This window comes from Salmo salar, chromosome ssa13, assembly GCF_905237065.1.
Source record: "Salmo salar chromosome ssa13, Ssal_v3.1, whole genome shotgun sequence".
Taxonomy (NCBI): Eukaryota; Metazoa; Chordata; class Actinopteri; order Salmoniformes; family Salmonidae; genus Salmo; species Salmo salar.
The window spans coordinates 75488266-75495047 of NC_059454.1; positions in this window are offsets into that span (position 1 = coordinate 75488266).

Below are 6782 nucleotides of genomic sequence, written 5' to 3' on the forward strand. Positions count from 1 at the left end.
TCTTTGATATAGCAGGGTATGATTATCTAACTTTTTTTGCTTTCTCACATTTTCTTGAATAATATTTGGCGTGTTATTGTATAAATATGCTAACCCATTGTCCAGACCTGCAAATGGCCCATTTTGTATCCATATTTCACATAACATGAGTCAACCCACTGGGCAAAAACTGGTTGAATAACCTTCCTGTGCGTTTGGCCATGTGCTTTGTCCAGTGACTGTGTGGCTTTGTTTTAGGATTGCATACTTTAGGGAGTTTAAATACAAAGTTGTGAGCCCAATTATAAAACTTGATTCTGCTCATCTGCAATACATTGCATTGCTAACCTATGTAACACGCCATTGGAGAATCCCACTGTTCTTCAATGACTGAGAGAGCCAGCCCATTACATTACTCACCATATCCACTCTAACAATACAGCCATTGTGTGTTCATTGATCATTGTTTAACACTTGGTGTCTTTTGGGACATGTGCCGATTTAAATTGAGAGGTACGCCACACAATACAGCCTCAATACCCCCAGAACAATGCAAAGAATTATCATTCAATCATAATTCTTTGTCAATAGCAGTTTGACATTTTTCTGTAGATGGCTCTCTTTCAGAGAGCAGTCTTTTCCTGTGGTCCTGTCAGAAACCAACCTCTGTGGCCTCCTTTCTTTAGCCGACTCCACTCTTGGCACTGCAACATTTGATCTCCTAATAGTCTCCAGCCATTCTACAGTTCATAACAATACTATACACTAGAACTCTTGTCTTCATCCAGCTTCCCTATCATAAAAGATGCATTTGTTTCCCAAAAAGTGATTTCAATTGGACTCTTGGCCTAGCTCAATCAAAAGTTATTTCCTCTGGCTATTTTCCTTTGCGCAAACCTCACCCATATTTGAATACGCCGTTTAAAGCTGTCTCTGAAACCTCCATGGCCGTGTCAGAAGTCTCCACGACTGTGTCACAGGGTAATGAATTAGACAAACACTACATGAGGTTATGAGAGAGAGATTCTCCACAGCTTCCTTAAAGCGGCAATCAGCAGTTAAAACAGTAAGAAAGCATCCTCCCGCCCCTGTTTCGGTAAAAAACAGACTTTAAATTTCAATCATGCTGTAACGCTGAATTTCCGTGATATAGATTGAATAGAGCCCTTAACCATGTTTTGGAGCTATATAGTGTTTTTACATTTACTTTGTTTACAAACATTGGAGTAAAACAAGCTTATATTTTGAGTTCTGATGGGGTACGACAGTTGAACTAAGCTGATAAGTTATATTCTTCAATTATCAATGGGTACATAATCATTAATTTATACATCCAAAAATGGATTTTGAGGTTGATCAAGATTGAACATTGAATGTTCAACTTCAAATCTTCAAAACAGAGTAAATCTTGACTGAAAACTGGATATTGTCAGATGGTCTGCTGTGCAAACTCAGCTTTAGAAGCCTCTATGTACCACTCTATGATCTATCAGGTCATTGTCAGATGAGTGACTCTCCAGTGAAATTCACACCTTTTATTCATTTTGCAGATGAAGTGTCCATGTTAGGACAACCTCCGTCTCAATATGAACACCATATAGACAATCTTTAATGCAACTGAGAAAATGCTGTACCATGTACAGGGTTTATGGATTTGTTTACAGGGACGGCTAGGATCTCTCCCCTGCTTGTGTTCAGTGGCTTATGTGTCAGACTGCATCTGCCGAAGTACTTGTACGACATTTCTATAAAGATGAATTCACTTAGTGTCCTCCTTTACCACATGTACTGTTGAATGGTATGACTAAGGCCAGGATTAAATCCAATCGCGCTTTCTGAACAATGAGTCTTTTAAAGGCAATGTTCCCGCGTTCACCGAGACCGCATTCACGGTAAACGCTGCAAATTACCTTTAAATGGCACATTGTCAACAACGCACGATCAGATTGAATCCCAGCCTAAATCATTCTGGTAATAAAGAGAAGTGTGCTGTGTTGTTTGAAATGTACCTAGACCACTAGATTCCATTCCAGACCATTTTATTCCAAAGTAGGGGAATCTGGCTACTATAGCAGTTCCAAACATGGTCAAACAGTTTTCTAGCTCTAAACTAACAATCTGTGGTTGGGTGACCTATCATTCAATTTGAAATCTGTACAACATCACCATGAAACAATACAGACCTGAGTATCACATTGCTATGAAAACACTCACAGCTCAGGGATATTACAGTACTAAAGGCTGTGAATGATCTCTCTCACTTCACCTTTTTTTGTGCGATAATAGATAACAAACGTACCAGAGACCATGCAGAGCCAAGAGGAAAGGGCACCGGAGCAGTGGCATCATAAAGATGCTGTATGTTGCCTCATGGTGATTTAGCGACGTAATAGCAACAGTATAGAGCAGTAATGTAGTTCTCTGTCAAGGTTTTGGCCTGCATTCGGATTGATTCATCTCATCACTACAGGGGTAGCTAAATAAAAACCCCGGCACACTCTGCGTTACAGAGTATAACAGCGTTCGTCTGGGGGGAAACCACTGTACTTTTGTCATGTCTCACCAAGAAGTGAAGAAAGCCAAGAGAGACATCTCGTTTCTAGCAGTTTCTTCTGACAATTTGTTCAATATGCCTGAGAGCTGACTTAGTTTACCTCGGCCCCGTGCCTCGTTTGAACACACACACATGCACAGTGCACACACAGGGGCTTACGCACACACACAAATACACGCATGTACACACACCAGCTCTTACTTTAGTTCCTCTGTTGTTCACTTGTGAGGCACACTGTGCTTGGCGTACATCAGTGCCCTCTTGGTTTTTAGGACCCTGGGCGAAAAGCTCCTTGAAATAGTGTCTTTGTTCTGAGCTGAAAATATGCATTCTTCTTGTCGGCTTTGACCTTCGCTTTGCTGAGGGAAACCAGAGTTCAGAGGAGAGACTTGACACTTTTTCTAATAGAGGCCTCATTATAAGAGAATACTAACACATTATAAGCAGTTCATAGATACTTTTGACAAGGCATATAGGGGCAGATTCCGACTTAGGTCAATTACACTTTTCCTAACCACGCCTTTCCTACGCACTTCTCAGTAGTTGGCATTCAGACACCTTATGCAGGTGCGTAATGGGCTTTGCAGGCGTGGTTCCATTGAGCACGCTGAAAACATTTAATTCAACCGCTGAAAACCCTCCCACTTGCTGGCAACAGATTTTCTCATGAAGTTTTCATTCAATAGGGTTTTCAGTACATTTTTCTTAAGCCATCCCTTTAAATATGGTGTACCTTTTTAATTATAATTTTGGCAACAGGCTCACTAGAATACATCGAGAGAACAGGTTCAGAATATTGGGATCAATTAAAGAAAGCCATAAAAATACATGCATATTGGTCCCCATTTCAGCACCAACTGGTAGATTTAAAAATACTCAGTCCAGTCGTAGTGAACTGTGCGCCAGGCTCCAGGTTTAACCTGCTACGTGTGGTCTGAGTCCCATAATGATTGAAATAGGCTACATGTCCAAAATTATTCCACAACGTTAGCCTAATATGACCCACTAATGCTAGCGACCCTCAGGAAACACACGGACGTGATAGAGTAAAGAAAGGTAAACAGAATGGAATGATGCCAAATGTAAGCTACAAATTCACAGAATGTATGTGGGTATTACTGACGGTGGCTCATGATAGTGGCTAATATATAAAATGTTACAAATTGTAAAATAAAATGGAGAAAAGTCTGGGCATATAATTAAAACATTCTAAAGCGCATTCATCAACTTGGCAGGTTCAGCCCTACAGAAGCTTATTTCATCCACGCAAATTAAGAGGGAACACAATACAAATGTTGAATAACGGCACATCTATTTATAGCCTACTTCACTGTGGAAAAGGGGCCGCAATAGGTCTTGTTGATTTTTTGTTTGCCTCCATATGACAGGTTTCACATTTGTCTCCAGGGATCACAATTAAAAATTATCAACAAAAAAAATAGCTATGTGTATTTACAATCCCCTTCTCCAAATGGATTACTCATTTACCTAGCTTTTATCAATAGCTCTTATCAATTTATAAATTACAGTGCATGGAGAATGCTGTTGTTTCTGTCGAAAAAAAAGAAAGTAGATCCTTTTTCCACTTGGAAACGGTAGGTTCGGCTCAACCTTATTAATGGTTTCCTTGCGTGTAAAGGGTGTGGAATTATGAGGGAATTAAGTCAAGATCAGAATATGGCATATATGTAGACACACTTCCAACACATCTTCATTTCTTAGATCCCCACCCGAACTAATAGCGGGTGAATAGCATGCTATTCTCATGCTTAAGTTCAAGGTCAGAATACGCATTGAGAGAAAAGTGTATAAAAAGGGAATTAAGTTCCATTTACACGCACTTAACTAGGGTCTGAATCGGCCCCTTAATGCTTCATCATACCTGTACGCCTTAAGTAAAGTGTTATCCAGTATTTTGAAAACACAAACATCTAAATCGTGACATATTCAGTACAGCACATTCACGAAGAATCACGGCCATCAGCCATTGAGAGCTATAATTTGTATCTTTATTCCCATGAGTACAGTACAACCAAGGAAATAAAAAAAATCTAATTTAATCCAAAATAATAATAACTCTCTCTCAATTGAAGGGGCTTTATTGGCATGGGAAACATATGTTTACATTGCCAAAGCAAGTGAAATAGATAATAAACAAAAGTGAAATAAATAATAAAACAATTTAAAGTAAACTTTACACTCACAAATTTCCAAAAGAATAAAGACATTTCAAATGTCATATTATGTCTATATACAGTGTTGTAACGATGTGCAAATAGTTAAAGTACAAAAGGGGAAATAAGGGGTTGTATTTACATCGTGCTGGTGTGACTGCACACTGGTATTTCACCCAATTGATATGGGAGTTTTATCAAAGTTGGATTCGTTTTCAAATTCTTTGAGTCTCTCTCTCCTCCCTATGGATAGTGTTTTGACAGATTGACTTACACTGTGGGCTCAGTGGTCAGATGCAGTGTCAGGATGAGATGATGGAAACCCATTTCCTAAATATTGAAGAGTGATATTTTTATTTCACAGCAAGGGTTAACTGTTCTGGGTGTGAGATGTGACCTAATCCTGACTGGATATGTCCATTGTTGTTCTATAGGGAACAGGAGAATGCGGCTTGGTCATAATTGTGTGTGTGACTCAGGAAAATGTGACCTTGTGAGTGAGAGCATTGAAAACACCTAAACAGTAACTTTTTCCCAGTCAGAGACGTGAGCATATCATGTGCTCACTGGAGTGACATTCAAGTCACTCTGTCCATTGTGATTGGTTGTTGTGACTCAGTGTGACTGTGACACGTGGCACACGGAGGTGTAATTCAGATTGATAGCATCAGTGACACAGCAGCATCACGGAGGCCAGGCCAGGGGACAATGGAAAGCATTGTGTCGTTACTTCGGGTCCCGCTCACTCTCTCTCCTCGAGGCCTTCTTAGGTATTCTCTGGAAGTGGACTCAAGTGAGGTCCTAATTTTCCAGTAATTAGAGAATACCTCAGGGACACACGACACGCGGTGTGTGTGTGTGTGTGTGTGTGCGCGCACGTGCGTGCGCGTGATGCCTGTAGCCACTCTGGGACACATGAAGGCTGTGAGAGGAGATAAAGCTATAATTTCTCCATGGCCCTTGCTGATGAACCAGCTGAGAGTTGGCAGCATAGCGTCATCTCTGGCTAATACAAATAGACAGAGAGGAGGGAAACAGCTGTCTTTCTCACCTTGTGAACTTCCTAGTATCAAATCACATTTTATTTGTCACATGCACCAAATACAACACCCACGCACCCACAATCCCACACCCACCTTGCACTATACAGAATCACCAAGCCATTAAGAGAGAGGACTGGCTTCCGGAATGGATTCTTATTTCTTATCGTTATCAACAACAAAACATTTTGCATATAAAAAATGCTTGGAAAGATCAGAGGTTGGACCTAAGCAAGTGTTTAAATACTTCCCTACACATATAGAATATTTTTTAGACCTTACTGTGAAATGCTTACTTACAAACCTTTAACAAACAATGAAGTTCAGGAAATAGAGTTAAGAAAATATTTACTAAATAAAGTAATAAAATAAAAAAGTAACACAAAATTACATGACAATAACGAGGCTATATACAGGGTGTACCGGTACCGAGTCAGTGTGCGGGGGTACAAGTTAGAGGTAATTTGTACATGTAGGTAGGAGTGAAGTGACTATGGAGTGAAGTGACTGTTAAGGAGCCTTTTGGTCCTAGACTTGGCGCGCCGGTACAGCTTGAGGTGCGGTAGCAGAGAGAACAGTCTATGACTTGGGTGACTGGAGTCTTTGACAATTTTTTGGGCCTTCCTCTGACATCACCTAGTATATAGGTCCTGGATGGCAGGAAGCTTGGCCGCAGTAATGTACTGCATTACCCTCTGTAGCACCTTACGGTCAGATGCCGAGCAGTTGCCATGCCAGGCAATGATGCAACCGGTTAGGATGCTCTCGATGGTGCAGCTGTAGAACTTTTTGAGGATCTGGGGACCCATGCCAAATCTTTTCAGTCTCCTGAGGAGGAAAAGGTGTTGTCGTGCCCTCTTCACAACTGTCTTGGTGTGTTAGGACCATGATAGTTTGTTGGTGATGTGGACACCAAGGAACTTGAAACTCTCGACCCACTCCACTTCAGACCCATTGATGTTAATGGGGGCCCGATTGTCCCTCCTTTTCCTAAAGGCAAACGATCAGCTCCTTTGTCTCGCTCACCTTGAAGGA